Genomic DNA, 23313 nt, shown 5'->3' with positions numbered 1-23313 from the left:
GGCAGCCTCCACCACAGCTCCCACCTCCACGGCAGCCTCCAGCACTGGTACCACCTCCACGGCAGCCTCCACCACAGCTCCCACCTCCACGGCAGCCTCCACCACAGGTCTGACCTCCATGGCTGCCTCCACCACAGGTCCCACTTCCACGGCAGCCTCCACCACAGGTCTGACCTCCACGGCAGCCTCCACCACAGGTCCCACCTCCACGGAATCCTCCAGCACAGGTCTGACCTCCACGGCAGCCTCCAGCACAGGTCCCACCTCCACGGCAGCCTCCACCACAGCTCCCACCTCCACGGAATCCTCCAGCACAGGTCTGACCTCCACGGCAGCCTCCACCACAGGTCCCACCTCCACGGCAGCCTCCACCACAGCTCCCACCTCCACGGCAGCCTCCACCACAGGTCTGACCTCCACAGCAGCCTCCAGCACAGGTCCCACCTCCACAGCAGCCTCGACTACAGGTCCCACCTCCACGGCAGCCTCCACTACAGCTCCCACCTCCACAGCAGCCTCCACCACAGCTCCCACCTCCACGGCAGCCCCCACCACTGGTCCCACATCCACGGCAGCCTCCACGACAGCTCCCACCTCCACGGCAGCCTCGACTACAGGTCCCACCTCCACGGCAGCCTCCACCACTGGTCCCACCTCCACGGCAGCCTCCAGCACAGGTCTGACCTCCACGGCAGCCTCCAGCACAGGTCCCACCTCCACGGCAGCCTCCACCACAGGTCTGACCTCCACGGCAGCCTCCAGCACAGGTCTGACCTCCACGGCAGCCTCCACTACAGCTCCCACCTCCACGGGAGCCTCCACCACAGCTCCCACCTCCACGGCAGCCTCCACCACAGCTCCCACCTCCACGGCAGCCTCTAGCACAGGTCCCACTTCCATGGCAGCCTCCACCACAGCTCCCACCTCCACGGCAGCCTCCACCACAGCTCCCACCTCCACGGCAGCCTCCACCACTGGTCCCACCTCCACGGCAGCCTCCACCACAGGTCTGACCTCCACGGCAGCCTCCACCACAGGTCCCACCTCCACGGCAGCCTCCACCACAGGTCTGACCTCCACGGCAGCCTCCACCACAGGTCCCACCTCCACGGCAGCCTCCACCACAGGTCCCACTTCCACGGCAGTCTCCACCACAGGTCCCACCTCCACGGCAGCCTCCACCACAGCTCCCACCTCCACGGCAGCCTCCACCACAGCTCCCACCTCCACGGAATCCTCCAGCACAGGTCTGACCTCCACGGCAGCCTCCACCACAGCTCCCACCTCCACGGCAGCCTCCACCACAGGTCTGACCTCCACAGCATCCTCCAGCACAGGTCCCACCTCCACAGCAGCCTCGACTACAGCTCCCACCTCCACGGCAGCCTCCAGCACAGGTCTGACCTCCACGGCAGATTCCACCACAGCTCCCATCTCCACGGCAGCCTCCACCACAGGTCTGACCTCCACAGCAGCCCCCAGCACAGGTCCCACCTCCACAGCAGCCTCGACTACAGGTCCCACCTCCACGGCAGCCTCGACTACAGCTCCCACCTCCACGGCAGCCTCCACCACAGCTCCCACCTCCACGGCAGCCTCCACCACAGCTCCTACCTCCACGGCAGCCCCCACCACTGGTCCCACCTCCACGGCAGCCTCCACCACAGCTCCCACCTCCACGGCAGCCTCCACCACTGGTCTGACCTCCACGGCAGCCTCCACCACTGGTCCCACCTCCACGGCAGCCTCCACGACAGCTCCCACCTCCACGGCAGCCTCGACTACAGGTCCCACCTCCACGGCATCCTCGAGCACAGGTCCCACTTCCACGGCAGCCTCCACCACAGGTCCCACCTCCACAGCAGCCTCCACCACTGGTCCCACCTCCACAGCAGCCTCCACCACTGGTCCCACCTCCACGGCAGCCTCCACCACAGCTCCCACCTCCACGGCAGCCTCCAGCACTGGTCCCACCTCCACGGGAGCCTCCACCACAGCTCCCACCTCCACGGCAGCCTCCACCACAGGTCCCACCTCCACAGCAGCCTCCACCACTGGTCCCACCTCCACGGCAGCCTCCACCACAGCTCCCACCTCCACGGCAGCCTCCACCGCAGGTATGACCTCCACAGCAGCCTCCAGCACAGGTCCCACCTCCACGGCAGCCTCCACTACAGCTCCCACCTCCACAGCAGCCTCCACCACAGCTCCCACCTCCACGGCAGCCTCCACCACAGCTCCGACCTCCACGGCAGTCTCCAGCACAGGTCCCACCTCCACGGCAGCCTCCACCACAGGTCCCACCTCCACGGCAGCCTCCACCACAGGTCTGACCTCCACGGCAGCCTCCACCACAGCTCCCACCTCCACGGCAGCCTCCACCACAGCTCCCACCTCCACGGCAGCCTCCACCACAGCTCTCACCTCCACAGCAGCCTCCACCACAGCTCCCACTTCCACGGCAGCCTCCACCACAGGTCCCACCTCCACGGCAGCCTCTAGCACAAGTCCCACCTCCACGGCAGCCTCCACCACAGGTCCCACTTCCACGGCAGCCCCCACCACAGCTCCCACCTCCACGGCAGCCTCCACCACAGGTCTGACCTCCACGGCAGCCTCCACCACTGGTCCCACCTCCACGGCAGCCTCCACCACAGCTCCCACCTCCACGGCAGCCTCCAGCACTGGTCCCACTTCCACGGCAGCCTCCACCACAGCTCCCACCTCCACGGCAGCCTCCAGCACAGGTCTGACCTCCACGGCAGCCTCCACCACTGGTCCCACCTCCACGGCAGCTTCCACCACAGGTCTGACCTCCACGGCAGCCTCCACCACTGCTCCCACCTCCACGGCAGCCTCCACCACAGGTCTGACCTCCACGGCAGCCTCTAGCACAGGTCCCACCTCCACGGCAGCCTCCACCACAGGTCTGACCTCCACGGCAGCCTCCACCACTGCTCCCACCTCCACGGCAGCCTCCACCACAGGTCTGACCTCCACGGCAGCCTCTAGCACAGGTCCCACCTCCACGGAATCCTCCAGCACAGGTCTGACCTCCACGGCAGCCTCCACCACAGGTCCCACCTCCACGGCAGCCTCCACCACAGCTCCCACCTCCACGGCAGCTTCCAGCACAGGTCCCACTTCTACAGCAGCCTCCAGCACAGGTCCCACTTCCACAGCAGCCTCCAGCACAGGTCTGACCTCCACGGCAGCCTCCACCACTGGTCCCACCTCCACGGCAGCCTCCACCACAGCTCCCACCTCCACGGCAGCCTCCAGCACAGGTCTGACCTCCACGGCAGCCTCCACCACTGGTCCCACCTCCACGGCAGCCTCCACCACAGCTCCCACCTCCACAGCAGTCTCCACCACAGCTCCCACCTCCACGGCAGCCTCCACCACAGCTCCCACCTCCACGGCAGCCTCCACCACAGGTCCCACTTCCACGGCAGCCTCCACCACAGCTCCCACCTCCACGGCAGCCTCCACCACTGGTCCCACCTCCACGGCAGTCTCCAGCACTGGTCCCACGTCAACGGCAGCCTCCACCACAGGTCTGACCTCCACGGCAGCCTCCACCACAGGTCTCACCTCCACGGCAGCGTCCACCACAGCTCCCACCTCCACGGCAGCCTCCACCACAGGTCCCACCTCCACAGCAGCCTCCACCACAGCTCCCACCTCCATGGCAGCCTCCACCACAGGTCCCACCTCCACGGCAGCCTCCACCACAGCTCCCACCTCCACGGCAGTCTCCACCACAGGTCTGACCTCCACAGCAGCCTCCAGCACAGGTCTGACCTCCACAGCAGCCTCGACTACAGGTCCCACCTCCACGGCAGCCTCCACTACAGCTCCCACCTCCACGGCAGCCTCCACCACAGCTCCCACCTCCACGGCAGCCCCCACCACTGGTCCCACCTCCACGGCAGGCTCCACCACAGCTCCCACCTCCACGGCAGCCTCCAGCACTGGTCTCACCTCCACGGCAGCCTCCACCACTGGTCCCACCTCCACGGCAGCCTCCACCACAGGTCCCACCTCCACGGCAGCCTCGACTACAGGTCCCACCTCCACGGCATCCTCCAGCACAGGTCCCACCTCCACGGCAGCCTCCACCACAGGTCCCACCTCCACAGCAGCCTCCACCACTGGTCCCACCTCCACGGCAGCCTCCACCACAGGTCCCACCTCCACAGCAGCCTCCACCACTGGTCCCAACTCCACGGCAGCCTCCACCACAGGTCCCACCTCCACGGCAGCCTCCACCGCAGGTCTGACCTCCACAGCAGCCTCCAGCACAGGTCCCACCTCCACGGCAGCCTCCACCACAGCTCCCACCTCCACGGCAGCCTCCACCACAGGTCTGACCTCCACGGCAGCCTCCAGCACTGGTCCCACTTCCACGGCAGCCTCCACCACAGGTCTGACCTCCACGGCAGCCTCCACCACTGGTCCCACCTCCACGGCAGCCTCCACCACAGGTCTGACCTCCACGGCAGCCTCCACCACTGGTCCCACCTCCACAGCAGCCTCTAGCACAGCTCCCACTTCCACGGCAGCCTCCACCACAGGTCCCACCTCCACGGCAGCCTCTAGCACAGGTCCCACTTCCACGGCAGCCCCCACCACAGCTCCCACCTCCACGGCAGCCTCCACCACAGCTCCCACCTCCACGGCAGCCTCCACCACTGGTCCCACCTCCACGGCAGCCTCCACCACAGCTCCCACCTCCACGGCAGCCTCCAGCACTGGTCCCACCTCCACGGCAGCCTCCAGCACTGGTCCCACCTCCACGGCAGCCTCCACCACAGCTCCCACCTCCACGGCAGCCTCCACCACAGGTCTGACCTCCACGGCAGCCTCCACCACAGCTCCCACCTCCACGGCAGCCTCCAGCACAGGTCTGACCTCCACGGCAGCCTCCAGCACTGGTCCCACCTCCACGGCAGCCTCCACCACAGCTCCCACCTCCACGGCAGCCTCCACCACAGCTCCCACCTCCACGGCAGCCTCCACCACAGGTCTGACCTCCACGGCAGCCTCCACCACAGGTCCCACCTCCACGGCAGCCTCCAGCACAGCTCCCACCTCCACGGCAGCTTCCAGCACAGGTCCCACTTCCACGGCAGCCTCCACCACAGGTCTGACCTCCACGGCAGCCTCCACCACAGCTCCCACCTCCACGGAATCCTCCACCACAGGTCTGACCTCCACGGCAGCCTCCAGCACAGGTCCCACCTCCACGGCAGCCTCCACCACAGCTCCCACCTCCACGGCAGCCTCCACCACAGCTCCCACCTCCACGGCAGCCTCCAGCACAGGTCTGACCTCCACAGCAGCCTCCAGCACAGGTCCCACCTCCACAGCAGCCTCGACTACAGGTCCCACCTCCACGGCAGCCTCCACTACAGCTCCCACCTCCACGGCAGCCCCCACCACTGGTCCCACCTCCACGGCAGCCTCCACCACAGGTCTGACCTCCACGGCAGCCTCCACCACAGGTCCCACCTCCACGGCAGCCTCCACGACAGCTCCCACCTCCACGGCAGCCTCGACTACAGGTCCCACCTCCACGGCAGCCTCCACCACAGGTCCCACCTCCACGGCAGCCTCCACCACAGCTCCCACCTCCACGGCAGCCTCCACCACTGGTCCCACCTCCACGGCAGTCTCCAGCACTGGTCCCACGTCAACGGCAGCCTCCACCACAGCTCCCACCTCCACGGCAGCCTCCACCACAGCTCCCACCTCCACGGCAGCCTCCAGCACAGGTCTGACCTCCACGGCAGCCTCCACCACAGGTCCCACCTCCACGGCAGCCTCCACCACAGGTCCCACCTCCACGGCAGCCTCCACCACAGGTCCCACTTCCACGGCAGCCTCCACCACAGCTCCCACCTCCACGGCAGCCTCCAGCACAGGTCTGACCTCCACGGCAGCCTCCAGCACAGCTCCCACCTCCACGGCAGCCTCCACCACAGCTCCCACCTCCACGGCAGCCTCCAGCACAGGTCTGACCTCCACGGCAGCCTCCACCACTGGTCCCACCTCCACGGCAGCCTCCACCACAGCTCCCACCTCCACAGCAGCCTCCACCACAGCTCCCACTTCCACGGCAGCCTCCACCACAGGTCTGACCTCCACGGCAGCCTCCACCACAGCTCCCACCTCCACGGCAGCCTCCACCACTGGTCCCACCTCCACGGCAGCCTCCACCACAGCTCCCACCTCCACGGCAGTCTCCAGCACTGGTCCCACGTCAACGGCAGCCTCCACCACAGGTCCCACCTCCACGGCAGCCTCCACCACTGGTCCCACCTCCACGACAGCCTCCACCACAGGTCTGACCTCCACGGCAGCCTCCACCACAGGTCTGACCTCCACGGCAGCCTCCACCACAGGTCCCACCTCCACAGCAGCCTCCACCACAGGTCTGACCTCCACGGCAGCCTCCAGCACTGGTCCCACTTCCACGGCAGCCACCACAACAGGTCTGACCTCCACGGCAGCCTCCACCACAGCTCCCACCTCCACGGAATCCTCCAGCACAGGTCTGACCTCCACGGCAGCCTCCACCACAGGTCCCACCTCCACGGCAGCCTCCACCACAGCTCCCACCTCCACGGCAGCCTCCACCACAGCTCCCACCTCCACAGCAGCCTCCACCACTGGTCCCACCTCCACGGCAGCCTCCAGCACTGGTCCCACCTCCACGGCAGCCTCCACCACAGCTCCCACCTCCACGGCAGCCTCCAGCACTGGTCCCACCTCCACGGCAGCCTCCACCACTGGTCCCACCTCCACGGCAGCCTCCACGACAGCTCCCACCTCCACGGCAGCCTCCACCACAGGTCTGACCTCCACGGCAGCCTCCACCACTGGTCCCACCTCCACAGCAGCCTCCACCACAGCTCCCACCTCCACGGCAGCCTCCACTACAGCTCCCACCTCCACGGCAGCCTCCACCACAGGTCTGACCTCCACAGCAGCCTCCAGCACAGGTCCCACCTCCACGGCAGCCTCGACTACAGGTCCCACCTCCACGGCAGCCTCCACCACAGTTCCCACCTCCACGGCAGCCTCCACCACAGCTCCCAGCTCCACGGCAGCCTCCACCACAGGTCTGACCTCCACGGCAGCCTCCACCACAGGTCCCACCTCCACGGCAGCCTCCAGCACAGGTCTGACCTCCACGGCAGTCTCCACCACTGGTCCCACCTCCACGGCAGCCTCCACCACAGCTCCCACCTCCACGGCAGCCTCCACCACTGGTCCCACCTCCACGGCAGCCTCCACCACAGGTCCCACCTCCACGGCAGACTCCAGCACAGCTCCCACCTCCACGGCAGCCTCCACCACAGGTTTGACCTCCACAGCAGCCTCCACCACAGCTCCCACCTCCACGGCAGCCTCGACTACAGGTCCCACCTCCACAGCAGCCTCCACCACAACTCCCACCTCCACGGCATCCTCCAGCACAGGTCCCACCTCCACGGCAGCCTCCACCACAGCTCCCACCTCCACGGCAGCCTCCACCACAGCTCCCACCTCCACAGCAGCCTCCACCACAGCTCCCACCTCCACGGCAGCCTCCACCACAGGTCTGACCTCCACGGCAGCCTCCACCACAGGTCCCACCTCCACGGCAGCCTCCACCACAGCTCCCACCTCCACGGCAGCCCCCACCACAGGTCCCACCTCCACGGCAGCCTCCACCACAGCTCCCACCTCCACGGCAGCCTCCACCACAGCTCCCACCTCCACGGCAGCCTCCACTACAGGTCCCACCTCCACGGCAGCCTCCAGCACAGCTCCCACCTCCACGGCAGCCCCCACCACAGGTCCCACCTCCACGGCAGCCTCCACCACAGCTCCCACCTCCACGGCAGCCTCCACCACTGGTCTGACCTCCACGGCAGCCTCCACCACTGGTCCCACCTCCACGGCAGCCTCCACGACAGCTCCCACCTCCACGGCAGCCTCGACTACAGGTCCCACCTCCACGGCAGCCCCCACCACAGGTCCCACCTCCACGGCAGCCTCCACGACAGCTCCCACCTCCACGGCAGCCTCCACCACAGCTCCCACCTCCACGGCAGCCTCCACCACTGGTCCCACCTCCACGGCAGCCTCCACGACAGCTCCCACCTCCACGGCAGCCTCGACTACAGCTCCCACCTCCACGGCAGCCTCCACTACAGCTCCCACCTCCACGGCAGCCTCCAGCACTGGTCCCACCTCCACGGCAGCCTCCACCACAGCTCCCACCTCCACGGCAGCCTCCACCACAGCTCCCACCTCCACGGCAGCCTCCACCACAGGTCTGACCTCCACGGCAGCCTCCACCACAGCTCCCACATCCACGGCAGCCTCCACCACTGGTCCCACCTCCACGGCAGCCTCCAGCACTGGTCCCACCTCCACGGCAGCCTCCAGCACAGGTCTGACCTCCACGGCAGCCTCCACCACTGGTCCCACCTCCACGGCAGCCTCCACCACTGGTTCCACCTCCACGGCTGCCTCCAGCACAGCTCCCACCTCCACGGCAGCCTCCAGCACTGGTTCCTTCTCGACAGCAGCCTCCACCACAGCTCCCACCTCCACAGCAGCCTCCACCACAGCTCCCACCTCCACGGCAGCCTCCACCACAGGTCCCACCTCCACGGCAGCCTCCACGACAGCTCCCACCTCCACGGCAGCCTCCACCACAGGTCTGACCTCCACAGCAGCCTCCACCACAGGTCCCACCTCAACGGCAGCCTCCACCACAGCTCCCACCTCCACAGCAGCCTCCACCACAGGTCCCACCTCCACGGCAGCCTCCACCACAGCTCTGATCTCCACGGCAGCCTCCACCACAGCTCCCACCTCCACGGCAGCCTCCACCACAGGTCTGACCTCCACGGCAGCCTCCACCACTGGTCCCACTTCCACGGCAGCCTCCACCACAGGTCTGACCTCCATGGCAGCCTCCACCACAGGTTCCACCTCCACGGCAGACTCCAGCACAGCTCCCACCTCCACGGCAGCCTCCACCACAGGTTTGACCTCCACGGCAGCCTCCACTACAGGTCCCACCTCCACAGCAGCCTCCACCACAACTCCCACCTCCACAGCAGCCTCCACCACAGCTCCCACCTCCACGGCAGCCTCCACCACAGGTCCCACCTCCACGGCAGCCTCCACCACAGGTCCCACCTCCACGGCAGCCTCCACCACACGTCTGACCTCCACGGCAGCCTCCAGCACTGGTCCCACCTCCACGGCAGCCTCCACCACAGGTCCCACCTCCACGGCAGCCTCCACCACAGCTCCCACCTCCACGGCAGCCTCCACCACAGGTCTGACCTCCACGGCAGCCTCCAGCACAGGTCCCACCTCCACGGCAGCCTCCACCACTGGTCCCACCTCCACGGCAGCCTCCAGCACAGGTCTGACCTCCACGGCAGCCTCCACCACAGCTCCCACCTCCACGGCAGCCTCCACCACAGCTCCCACCTCCACGGCAGTCTCCAGCACTGGTCCCACGTCAACGGCAGCCTCCACCACAGGTCCCACCTCCACGGCAGCCTCCACCACAGCTCCCACCTCCACGGCAGCCTCCACCACAGGTCCCACCTCCACGGCAGCCTCCACCACAGCTCCCACCTCCACGGCAGCCTCCACTACAGGTCTGACCTCCACGGCAGCCTCCAGCACTGGTCCCACCTCCACGGCAGCCTCCACCACAGGTCCCACCTCCACGGCAGCCTCCACCACAGGTCTGACCTCCAGGGCAGCCTCCACCACAGCTCCCACCTCCACGGCAGCCTCCACCACAGGTCTGACCTCCACGGCAGCCTCCACCACAGGTCCCACTTCCATGGCAGCCTCCACCACAGCTCCCACCTCCACGGCAGCCTCCACCACAGCTCCCACCTCCACGGAATCCTCCACCACAGGTCTGACCTCCACAGCAGCCTCCACCACAGGTCCCACCTCCACGGCAGCCTCCAGCACTGGTCCCACCTCCACGGCAGCCTCCACCACAGGTCTGACCTCCACGGCAGACTCCACCACAGGTCCCACCTCCACGGCAGCCTCCACCACTGGTCCCACCTCCACGACAGCCTCCACCACAGGTCTGACCTCCACGGCAGCCTCCACCACAGGTCTGACCTCCACGGCAGCCTCCACCACAGGTCCCACCTCCACAGCAGCCTCCACCACAGGTCTGACCTCCACGGCAGCCTCCAGCACTGGTCCCACTTCCACGGCAGCCACCACAACAGGTCTGACCTCCACGGCAGCCTCCACCACAGCTCCCACCTCCACGGAATCCTCCAGCACAGGTCTGACCTCCACGGCAGCCTCCACCACAGGTCCCACCTCCACGGCAGCCTCCACCACAGCTCCCACCTCCACGGCAGCCTCCACCACAGGTCTGACCTCCACGGCAGCCTCCACCACAGGTCCCACCTCCACGGCAGCCTCCACCACAGCTCCCACCTCCACGGCAGTCTCCAGCACTGGTCCCACGTCAACGGCAGCCTCCACCACAGGTCCCACCTCCACGGCAGCCTCCAGCACTGGTCCCACCTCCACGGCAGCCTCCACCACAGGTCCCACCTCCACGGCAGCCTCCAGCACAGGTCTGACCTCCACGGCAGCCTCCAGCACTGGTCCCACCTCCACGGCAGCCTCCACCACAGGTCCCACCTCCACGGCAGCCTCCACCACTGGTCCCACCTCCACGGCAGCCTCCACCACAGGTCTGACCTCCACGGCAGCCTCCACCACAGGTCCCACCTCCACGGCAGCCTCCACCACTGGTCCCACCTCCACGGCAGCCTCCAGCACAGGTCTGACCTCCACGGCAGCCTCCACCACAGCTCCCACCTCCACGGCAGCCTCCACCACAGCTCCCACCTCCACGGCAGTCTCCAGCACTGGTCCCACGTCAACGGCAGCCTCCACCACAGGTCCCACCTCCACGGCAGCCTCCAGCACTGGTCCCACCTCCACGGCAGCCTCCACCACAGGTCCCACCTCCACGGCAGCCTCCACCACAGGTCTGACCTCCACGGCAGCCTCCAGCACTGGTCCCACCTCCACGGCAGCCTCCACCACAGCTCCCACCTCCACGGCAGCCTCCACTACAGGTCTGACCTCCACGGCAGCCTCCAGCACTGGTCCCACCTCCACGGCAGCCTCCACCACAGGTCTGACCTCCAGGGCAGCCTCCACCACAGCTCCCACCTCCACGGCAGCCTCCACCACAGGTCTGACCTCCACGGCAGCCTCCACCACAGGTCCCACTTCCATGGCAGCCTCCACCACAGCTCCCACCTCCACGGCAGCCTCCACCACAGCTCCCACCTCCACGGCAGCCTCCACCACAGGTCTGACCTCCACAGCAGCCTCCACCACAGCTCCCACCTCCACGGCAGCCTCCACCACAGGTCTGACCTCCACAGCAGCCTCCACCACAGGTCCCACCTCCACGGCAGCCTCCAGCACTGGTCCCACCTCCACGGCAGCCTCCACCACAGGTCTGACCTCCACGGCAGACTCCACCACAGGTCCCACCTCCACAGCAGCCTCGACTACAGGTCCCACCTCCACGGCAGCCTCCACTACAGCTCCCACCTCCACAGCAGCCTCGACTACAGGTCCCACCTCCACGGCAGCCTCCACTACAGCTCCCACCTCCACAGCAGCCTCGACTACAGGTCCCACCTCCACGGCAGCCTCCACTACAGCTCCCACCTCCACGGCAGCCTCCACCACAGCTCCCACCTCCACAGCGGCCTCGACTACAGGTCCCACCTCCACGGCAGCCTCCACCACAGCTCCCACCTCCACGGCAGCCCCCACCACTGGTCCCACCTCCACGGCAGCCTCCACCACAGGTCCCACCTCCACGGCAGCCTCCACCACAGGTCTGACCTCCACGGCAGCCTCCACCACAGGTCCCACCTCCACGGCAGCCTCCACCACAGGTCCCACCTCCACGGCAGCCTCCACCACTGGTCCCACCTCCACGGCAGCCTCCACCACAGCTCCCACCTCCACAGCATCCTCCACCACAGGTCTGACCTCCACGGTAGCCTCCACCACTGGTCCCACCTCCACGGCAGCCTCCACCACAGGTCTGACCTCCACGGCAGCCTCCACCACTGGTCCCACCTCCACGGCAGCCTCCACCACAGGTCCCACCTCCACGGCAGCCTCCAGCACTGGTCCCACCTCCACGGCAGCCTCCACCACAGGTCCCACCTCCACGGCAGCCTCTAGCACAGGTCCCACTTCCACGGCAGCCTCCACGACAGCTCCCACCTCCACGGCAGCCTCCACTACAGGTCTGACCTCCACGGCAGGCTCCACCACTGGTCCCACCTCCACGGCAGCCTCCACCACAGCTCCCACCTCCACGGCAGTCTCCAGCACTGGTCCCACCTCCACGGCAGACTCCAGCACAGCTCCCACCTCCACGGCAGCCTCCACCACAGGTCTGACCTCCACGGCAGCCTCCAGCACTGGTCCCACCTCCACGGCAGCCTCCAGCACTGGTCCCACTTCCACGGCAGCCTCCACCACAGGTCTGACCTCCACGGCAGCCTCCACCACAGCTCCCACCTCCACGGAATCCTCCAGCACAGGTCTGACCTCCACGGCAGCCTCCACCACAGCTCCCACCTCCACAGCAGCCTCCACCACAGGTCTGACCTCCACGGTAGCCTCCACCACTGGTCCCACCTCCACGGCAGCCTCCACCACAGGTCTGACCTCCACGGCAGCCTCCACCACTGGTCCCACCTCCACGGCAGCCTCCACCACAGGTCCCACCTCCACGGCAGCCTCCAGCACTGGTCCCACCTCCACGGCAGCCTCCACCACAGGTCCCACCTCCACGGCAGCCTCTAGCACAGGTCCCACTTCCACGGCAGCCTCCACGACAGCTCCCACCTCCACGGCAGCCTCCACTACAGGTCTGACCTCCACGGCAGGCTCCACCACTGGTCCCACCTCCACGGCAGCCTCCACCACAGCTCCCACCTCCACGGCAGTCTCCAGCACTGGTCCCACCTCCACGGCAGACTCCAGCACAGCTCCCACCTCCACGGCAGCCTCCACCACAGGTCTGACCTCCACGGCAGCCTCCAGCACTGGTCCCACCTCCACAGCAGCCTCCAGCACTGGTCCCACCTCCACGGCAGCCTCCACCACAGGTCTGACCTCCACGGCAGCCTCCACCACAGCTCCCACCTCCACGGAATCCTCCAGCACAGGTCTGACCTCCACGGCAGCCTCCACCACAGGTCCCACCTCCACGGCAGCCTCCACCACAGGTCCCACCTCCACGGCAGCCTCCACCACAGGTCTGACCTCCACGGCAGCCTCCACCACTGGTCCCACCTCCACGGCAGCCTCCACCCCAGGTCTGACCTCCACGGCAGCCTCCACCACAGCTCCCACCTCCACAGCAGCCTCCACCACAGGTCTGACCTCCACGGCAGCCTCCACCACAGCTCCCACCTCCACGGAATCCTCCAGCACAGGTCTGACCTCCACGGCAGCCTCCACCACAGGTCCCACCTCCACGGCAGCCTCCACCACAGGTCCCACCTCCACGGCAGCCTCCACCACAGGTCTGACCTCCACGGCAGCCTCCACCACTGGTCCCACCTCCACGGCAGCCTCCACCACAGGTCTGACCTCCACGGCAGCCTCCACCACAGCTCCCACCTCCACAGCAGCCTCCACCACAGGTCTGACCTCCACGGCAGCCTCCACCACAGCTCCCACCTCCACGGAATCCTCCACCACAGGTCTGACCTCCACGGCAGCCTCCACCACAGGTCCCACCTCCACGGCAGCCTCCAGCACAGGTCCCACCTCCACGGCAGCCTCCACCACTGGTCCCACCTCCACGGCAGCCTCCACCACAGGTCTGACCTCCACGGCAGCCTCCACCACAGGTCCCACCTCCACAGCAGCCTCGACTACAGGTCCCACCTCCACGGCAGCCTCCACTACAGCTCCCACCTCCACAGCAGCCTCGACTACAGGTCCCACCTCCACGGCAGCCTCCACTACAGCTCCCACCTCCACGGCAGCCTCCACCACAGGTCTGACCTCCACGGCAGCCTCCACCACAGGTCCCATCTCCACGGCAGCCTCCACCACTGGTCCCACCTCCACGGCAGCCTCCAGCACAGGTCTGACCTCCACGGCAGCCTCCACCACAGCTCCCACCTCCACGGCAGCCTCCACCACAGGTCTGACCTCCACGGCAGCCTCCACCACTGGTCCCACCTCCACGGCAACCTCCACGACAGCTCCCACCTCCACGGCAGCCTCGACTACAGGTCCCACCTCCACGGCAGCCTCCACCACAAGTCCCACCTCCACGGCAGCCTCCACCACAGGTCCCACCTCCACGGCAGCCTCCACCACAGCTCCGACCTCCACAGCAGCCTCCAGCACAGGTCTGACCTCCACAGCAGCCTCCAGCACAGGTCCCACCTCCACGGCAGCCTCCACCACAGGTCTGACCTCCACAGCAGCCTCCACCACAGGTCCCACTTCCACGGCAGCCTCCACCACAGGTCCCACCTCCACGGCAGCCTCTAGCACAGGTCCCACTTCCACGGCAGCCTCCAGCACAGGTCCCACCTCCACGGCAGCCTCCAGCACAGGTCTGACCTCCACGGCAGCCTCCACCACAGCTCCCACCTCCACGGCAGCCTCCACCACAGCTCCTACCTCCACAGCATCCTCCAGCACTGGTCCCACCTCCACGGCAGCCTCCACCACTGGTCCCACCTCCACGGCAGCCTCCACCACAGGTCTGACCTCCACGGCAGCCTCCAGCACTGGTCCCACCTCCACGGCAGCCTCCAGCACTGGTCCCACTTCCACGGCAGCCTCCACCACAGGTCTGACCTCCACGGCAGCCTCCACCACAGGTCCCACCTCCACGGAATCCTCCAGCACAGGTCTGACCTCCACGGCAGCCTCCACCACAGCTCCCACCTCCACGGCAGCCTCCAGCACAGGTCCCACCTCCACGGCAGCCTCCACCACTGGTCCCACCTCCACGGCAGCCTCCACCACTGGTCCCACCTCCACGGCAGCCTCCACCACTGGTCCCACCTCCACGGCAGCCTCCACGACAGGTCCCACCTCCACGGCAGCCTCCACTACAGCTCCCACCTCCACGGCAGCCTCCAGCACTGGTCCCACCTCCACGGCAGCCTCCACCACAGCTCCCACCTCCACGGCAGCCTCCACCACAGCTCCCACCTCCACGGCAGCCTCCACCACAGGTCTGACCTCCACGGCAGCCTCCACCACAGCTCCCACATCCACGGCAGCCTCCACCACTGGTCCCACCTCCACGGCAGCCTCCACCACAGCTCCCACCTCCACGGCAGCCTCCAGCACAGGTCTGACCTCCACGGCAGCCTCCACCACTGGTCCCACCTCCACGGCAGCCTCCACCACTGGTCCCACCTCCACGGCTGCCTCCAGCACAGCTCCCACCTCCACGGCAGCCTCCAGCACTGGTTCCTTCTCGACAGCAGCCTCCACCACAGCTCCCACCTCCACGGCAGCCTCCACCACAGCTCCCACCTCCACGGCAGCCTCCACCACAGGTCCCACCTCCATGGCAGCCTCCACGACAGCTCCCACCTCCACGGCAGCCTCCACCACAGGTCCCACCTCCACGGCAGCCTCCACCACAGGTCCCACCTCAACGGCAGCCTCCACCACAGCTCCCACCTCCACAGCAGCCTCCACCACAGGTCCCACCTCCACGGCAGCCTCCACCACAGCTCTGATCTCCACGGCAGCCTCCACCACAGCTCCCACCTCCACGGCAGCCCCCACCACAGCTCCCACCTCCACGGCAGCCTCCACCACAGGTCTGACCTCCACGGCAGCCTCCACCACAGCTCCCACTTCCACGGCAGCCTCCACCACAGGTCTGACCTCCATGGCAGCCTCCACCACAGGTCCCACCTCCACGGCAGACTCCAGCACAGCTCCCACCTCCACGGCAGCCTCCACCACAGGTTTGACCTCCACGGCAGCCTCCACTACAGGTCCCACCTCCACAGCAGCCTCCAGCACAACTCCCACCTCCACAGCAGCCTCCACCACAGCTCCCACCTCCACGGCAGCCTCCACCACAGCTCCCACCTCCACGGCAGCCTCCACCACAGCTCCCACCTCCACGGCAGTCTCCAGCACTGGTCCCACGTCAACGGCAGCCTCCACCACAGCTCCCACCTCCACGGCAGCCTCCAGCACAGGTCCCACCTCCACGGCAGCCTCCACCACAGGTCCCACCTCCACGGCAGCCTCCACCACACGTCTGACCTCCACGGCAGCCTCCAGCACTGGTCCCACCTCCACGGCAGCCTCCACCACAGGTCCCACCTCCACGGCAGCCTCCACCACAGCTCCCACCTCCACGGCAGCCTCCACCACAGGTCTGACCTCCACGGCAGCCTCCACCACTGGTCCCACCTCCACGGCAGCCTCCACCACTGGTCCCACCTCCACGGCAGCCTCCAGCACAGGTCTGACCTCCACGGCAGCCTCCACCACAGCTCCCACCTCCACGGCAGCCTCCACCACAGCTCCCACCTCCACGGCAGTCTCCAGCACTGGTCCCACGTCAACGGCAGCCTCCACCACAGCTCCCACCTCCACGGCAGCCTCCAGCACAGGTCCCACCTCCACGGCAGCCTCCACCACAGGTCCCACCTCCACGGCAGCCTCCACCACAGGTCTGACCTCCACGGCAGCCTCCAGCACTGGTCCCACCTCCACGGCAGCCTCCACCACAGGTCCCACCTCCACGGCAGCCTCCACCACTGGTCCCACCTCCACGGCAGCCTCCACCACAGGTCTGACCTCCACGGCAGCCTCCACCACAGCTCCCACATCCACGGCAGCCTCCACCACTGGTCCCACCTCCACGGCAGCCTCCACCACAGCTCCCACCTCCACGGCAGCCTCCAGCACAGGTCTGACCTCCACGGCAGCCTCCACCACTGGTCCCACCTCCACGGCAGCCTCCACCACTGGTCCCACCTCCACGGCTGCCTCCAGCACAGCTCCCACCTCCACGGCAGCCTCCAGCACTGGTTCCTTCTCGACAGCAGCCTCCACCACAGCTCCCACCTCCACGGCAGCCTCCACCACAGCTCCCACCTCCACGGCAGCCTCCACCACAGGTCCCACCTCCATGGCAGCCTCCACGACAGCTCCCACCTCCACGGCAGCCTCCACCACAGGTCCCACCTCCACGGCAGCCTCCACCACAGGTCCCACCTCAACGGCAGCCTCCACCACAGCTCCCACCTCCACAGCAGCCTCCACCACAGGTCCCACCTCCACGGCAGCCTCCACCACAGCTCTGATCTCCACGGCAGCCTCCACCACAGCTCCCACCTCCACGGCAGCCCCCACCACAGCTCCCACCTCCACGGCAGCCTCCACCACAGGTCTGACCTCCACGGCAGCCTCCACCACAGCTCCCACTTCCACGGCAGCCTCCACCACAGGTCTGACCTCCATGGCAGCCTCCACCACAGGTCCCACCTCCACGGCAGACTCCAGCACAGCTCCCACCTCCACGGCAGCCTCCACCACAGGTTTGACCTCCACGGCAGCCTCCACTACAGGTCCCACCTCCACAGCAGCCTCCAGCACAACTCCCACCTCCACAGCAGCCTCCACCACAGCTCCCACCTCCACGGCAGCCTCCACCACAGCTCCCACCTCCACGGCAGCCTCCACCACAGCTCCCACCTCCACGGCAGTCTCCAGCACTGGTCCCACGTCAACGGCAGCCTCCACCACAGGTCCCACCTCCACGGCAGCCTCCAGCACAGGTCCCACCTCCACGGCAGCCTCCACCACAGGTCCCACCTCCACGGCAGCCTCCACCACACGTCTGACCTCCACGGCAGCCTCCAGCACTGGTCCCACCTCCACGGCAGCCTCCACCACAGGTCCCACCTCCACGGCAGCCTCCACCACAGCTCCCACCTCCACGGCAGCCTCCACCACAGGTCTGACCTCCACGGCAGCCTCCACCACTGGTCCCACCTCCACGGCAGCCTCCACCACTGGTCCCACCTCCACGGCAGCCTCCAGCACAGGTCTGACCTCCACGGCAGCCTCCACCACAGCTCCCACCTCCACGGCAGCCTCCACCACAGCTCCCACCTCCACGGCAGTCTCCAGCACTGGTCCCACGTCAACGGCAGCCTCCACCACAGCTCCCACCTCCACGGCAGCCTCCAGCACAGGTCCCACCTCCACGGCAGCCTCCACCACAGGTCCCACCTCCACGGCAGCCTCCACCACAGGTCTGACCTCCACGGCAGCCTCCAGCACTGGTCCCACCTCCACGGCAGCCTCCACCACAGCTCCCACCTCCACGGCAGCCTCCACCACAGGTCTGACCTCCACGGCAGCCTCCAGCACTGGTCCCACCTCCACGGCAGCCTCCACCACAGGTCTGACCTCCAGGGCAGCCTCCACCACAGCTCCCACCTCCACGGCAGCCTCCACCACAGGTCTGACCTCCACGGCAGCCTCCACCACAGGTCCCACTTCCACGGCAGCCTCCACCACAGCTCCCACCTCCACGGCAGCCTCCACCACAGCTCCCACCTCCACGGAATCCTCCACCACAGGTCTGACCTCCACGGCAGCCTCCACCACAGGTCCCACCTCCACGGCAGCCTCCAGCACTGGTCCCACCTCCACAGCAGCCTCGACTACAGGTCCCACCTCCACGGCAGCCTCCACTACAGCTCCCACCTCCACAGCAGCCTCGACTACAGGTCCCACCTCCACGGCAGCCTCCACTACAGCTCCCACCTCCACAGCAGCCTCGACTACAGGTCCCACCTCCACGGCAGCCTCCACTACAGCTCCCACCTCCACAGCAGCCTCGACTACAGGTCCCACCTCCACGGCAGCCTCCACTACAGCTCCCACCTCCACGGCAGCCTCCACCACAGCTCCCACCTCCACAGCAGCCTCGACTACAGGTCCCACCTCCACGGCAGCCTCCACCACAGCTCCCACCTCCACGGCAGCCCCCACCACTGGTCCCACCTCCACGGCAGCCTCCACCACAGGTCCCACCTCCACGGCAGCCTCCACCACAGGTCTGACCTCCACGGCAGCCTCCACCACAGGTCCCACCTCCACGGCAGCCTCCACCACAGGTCTGACCTCCACGGCAGCCTCCACCACTGGTCCCACCTCCACGGCAGCCTCCACCACAGCTCCCACCTCCACAGCATCCTCCACCACAGGTCTGACCTCCACGGCAGCCTCCACGACAGCTCCCACCTCCACGGCAGCCTCCACTACAGGTCTGACCTCCACGGCAGCCTCCACCACTGGTCCCACCTCCACGGCAGCCTCCACCACAGCTCCCACCTCCACGGCAGCCTCCACCACAGGTCTGACCTCCACGGCAGCCTCCAGCACTGGTCCCACCTCCACGGCAGCCTCCAGCACTGGTCCCACTTCCACGGCAGCCTCCACCACAGGTCTGACCTCCACGGCAGCCTCCACCACAGCTCCCACCTCCACGGAATCCTCCAGCACAGGTCTGACCTCCACGGCAGCCTCCACCACAGGTCCCACCTCCACGGCAGCCTCCACCACAGGTCTGACCTCCACGGCAGCCTCCACCACTGGTCCCACCTCCACGGCAGCCTCCACCACAGGTCTGACCTCCACGGCAGCCTCCACCACAGCTCCCACCTCCACAGCAGCCTCCACCACAGGTCTGACCTCCACGGCAGCCTCCACCACAGGTCCCACTTCCACGGCAGCCTCCACCACAGGTCTGACCTCCACGGCAGCCTCCACCACAGCTCCCACCTCCACGGAATCCTCCACCACAGGTCTGACCTCCACGGCAGCCTCCACCACAGGTCCCACCTCCACGGCAGCCTCCAGCACTGGTCCCACCTCCACGGCAGCCTCCACCACTGGTCCCACCTCCACGGCAGCCTCCACCACGGGTCTGACCTCCACGGCAGCCTCCACTACAGCTCCCACCTCCACAGCAGCCTCGACTACAGGTCCCACCTCCACGGCAGCCTCCACTACAGCTCCCACCTCCACAGCAGCCTCGACTACAGGTCCCACCTCCACGGCAGCCTCCACTACAGCTCCCACCTCCACGGCAGCCTCCACTACAGCTCCCACCTCCACAGCAGCCTCGACTACAGGTCCCACCTCCACGGCAGCCTCCACCACAGCTCCCACCTCCACGGCAGCCCCCACCACTGGTCCCACCTCCACGGCAGCCTCCACCACAGCTCCCACCTCCACGGCAGCCTCCACCACAGGTCTGACCTCCACGGCAGCCTCCACCACTGGTCCCACCTCCACGGCAGCCTCCACCACTGGTCCCACCTCCACGGCAGCCTCCACCACAGCTCCCACCTCCACGGCAGCCTCCACCACAGCTCCGACCTCCACAGCAGCCTCCAGCACAGGTCTGACCTCCACAGCAGCCTCCAGCACAGGTCCCACCTCCACGGCAGCCTCCACCACAGGTCTGACCTCCACAGCAGCCTCCACCACAGGTCCCACTTCCACGGCAGCCTCCACCACAGGTCTGACCTCCACGGCAGCCTCCACCACAGGTCCCACTTCGACGGCAGCCTCCAGCACAGGTCCCACCTCCACGGCAGCCTCCAGCACAGGTCTGACCTCCACGGCAGCCTCCACCACTGGTCCCACCTCCACGGCAGCCTCCACCACAGCTCCCACCTCCACAGCATCCTCCAGCACTGGTCCCACCTCCACGGCAGCCTCCACCACTGGTCCCACCTCCACGGCAGCCTCCACCACAGGTCTGACCTCCACGGCAGCCTCCAGCACTGGTCCCACCTCCACGGCAGCCTCCAGCACTGGTCCCACTTCCACGGCAGCCTCCACCACAGGTCTGACCTCCACGGCAGCCTCCACCACAGCTCCCACCTCCACGGCAGCCTCCAGCACAGGTCCCACCTCCACGGCAGCCTCCACCACTGGTCCCACCTCCACGGCAGCCTCCACCACTGGTCCCACCTCCACGGCAGCTTCCACCACAGGTCCCACCTCCACGGCAGCCTCCGCCACAGGTCTGACCTCCACGGCAGCGTCCAGCACAGGTCCCACCTCCACAGCAGCCTCGACTACAGGTCCCACCTCCACGGCAGCCTCCACCACAGCTCCCACCTCCACGGCAGCCTCCAGCACAGCTCCCACCTCCACGGCAGCCTCCAGCACAGCTCCCACTTCCACGGCAGCCTCCAGCACAGGTCCCACCTCCACGGCAGCCTCCACCACAGGTCCCACCTCCACGGCAGCCTCCACCACAGCTCCCACCTCCACGGCAGCCTCCAGCACAGGTCTGACCTCCACGGCAGCCTCCACCACTGGTCCCACCTCCACGGCAGCCTCCACGACAGCTCCCACCTCCACGGCAGCCTCCACCACAGGTCCCACCTCCACGGCAGCCTCCACCACTGGTCCCACCTCCACGGCAGCCTCCAGCACAGGTCCCACCTCCATGGCAGACTCCAGCACAGCTCCCACCTCGACGGCAGCCTCCACCACAGCTCCCACCTCCACGGCAGCCTCCACCACAGCTCCCACCTCCACGGCAGCCTCCACCACAGGTCTGACCTCCACAGCAGCCTCCACCACTGGTCCCACCTCCACGGCAGCCTCCACCACAGCTCCCACCTCCACGGCAGCCTCCACCACTGGTCCCACCTCCACGGCAGCCTCCACCACAGGTCCCACCTCCACGGCAGCCTCCACCACAGCTCCCACCTCCACGGCAGCCTCCACCACAGCTCCCACCTCCACGGCAGCCTCTAGCACAGGTCCCACTTCCACGGCAGCCTCCACCACAGCTCCCACCTCCACGGCAGCCTCCACCACAGCTCCCACCTCCACGGCAGCCTCCACCACAGCTCCCACCTCCACAGCAGCCTCCACCACAGGTCCCACTTCCACGGCAGCCTCCACCACTGGTCCCACCTCCACGGCAGCCTCCAGCACAGGTCTGACCTCCACGGCAGCCTCCAGCACAGCTCCCACCTCCACGGCAGCCTCCACCACAGGTCCCACCTCCACGGCAGCCTCCAGCACAGGTCTGACCTCCACGGCAGCCTCCACCACAGCTCCCACCTCCACGGCAGCCTCGACTACAGGTCCCACCTCCACGGCAGCCTCGACTACAGGTCCCACCTCCACGGCAGCCTCCACCACAGGTCTGACCTCCACGGCAGCCTCCAGCACAGCTCCCACTTCCACGGCAGCCTCCACCACAGCTCCCACCTCCACGGCAGCCTCCACCACAGGTCCCACTTCCACGGCAGCCTCCACCACAGGTCCCACCTCCACGGCAGCCTCTAGCACAGGTCCCACTTCCACGGCAGCCTCCACCACAGGTCTGACGTCCACGGCAGCCTCCACCACAGGTCCCACCTCCACGGCAGCCTCCACCACAGCTCCCACCTCCACGGCAGCCTCCACCACAGGTCTGACCTCCACGGCAGCCTCCACCACAGCTCCCACCTCCACGGCAGCCTCCACCACTGGTCCCACCTCCACGGCAGCCTCCACCACAGGTCCCACTTCCACGGCAGCCTCCACCACAGGTCTGACCTCCACGGCAGCCTCCACCACAGGTCTGACCTCCACGGCAGCCTCCACCACAGCTCCCACTTCCACGGCAGCCTCCACCACAGGTCCCACCTCCACGGCAGCCTCTAGCACAGGTCCCACTTCCACGGCAGCCTCCACCACAGCTCCCACCTCCACGGCAGCCTCCAGCACAGGTCTGACCTCCAGGGCAGCCTCCACCACAGGTCCCACCTCCACGGCAGCCTGTAGCACAGGTCCCACTTCCACGGCAGCCTCCACCACAGCTCCCACTTCCACGGCAGCCTCCACCACAGGTCTGACCTCCACGGCAGCCTCCACCACAGGTCCCACTTCCACGGCAGCCTCCACCACAGCTCCCACCTCCACGGCAGCCTCCACCACAGCTCCCACCTCCACGGAATCCTCCACCACAGGTCTGACCTCCACGGCAGCCTCCACCACAGGTCCCACCTCCACGGCAGCCTCCAGCACTGGTCCCACCTCCACGGCAGCCTCCACCACAGGTCTGACCTCCACGGCAGACTCCACCACAGGTCCCACCTCCACAGCAGCCTCGACTACAGGTCCCACCTCCACGGCAGCCTCCACTACAGCTCCCACCTCCACAGC

At 67.8% G+C, this 23313-nt stretch overlaps 1 protein-coding gene across 1 annotated transcript in view; it reads left to right on the top strand.

The window, feature by feature from the left end:
* LOC135324529 (mucin-22-like) overlaps positions 1–23313 on the top strand; it is a 58477-nt gene that overhangs the window by 12122 nt on the left and 23042 nt on the right. The window lies entirely within an intron of this gene.

The sequence above is a fragment of the Dromaius novaehollandiae genome, chromosome 32 (genome assembly GCF_036370855.1).
Source record: "Dromaius novaehollandiae isolate bDroNov1 chromosome 32, bDroNov1.hap1, whole genome shotgun sequence".
NCBI classification, from domain to species: Eukaryota; Metazoa; Chordata; class Aves; order Casuariiformes; family Dromaiidae; genus Dromaius; species Dromaius novaehollandiae.
The sequence above is the reverse complement of the archived record's forward strand: the minus strand, read 5'-3'. Positions and strand labels throughout refer to the sequence as shown.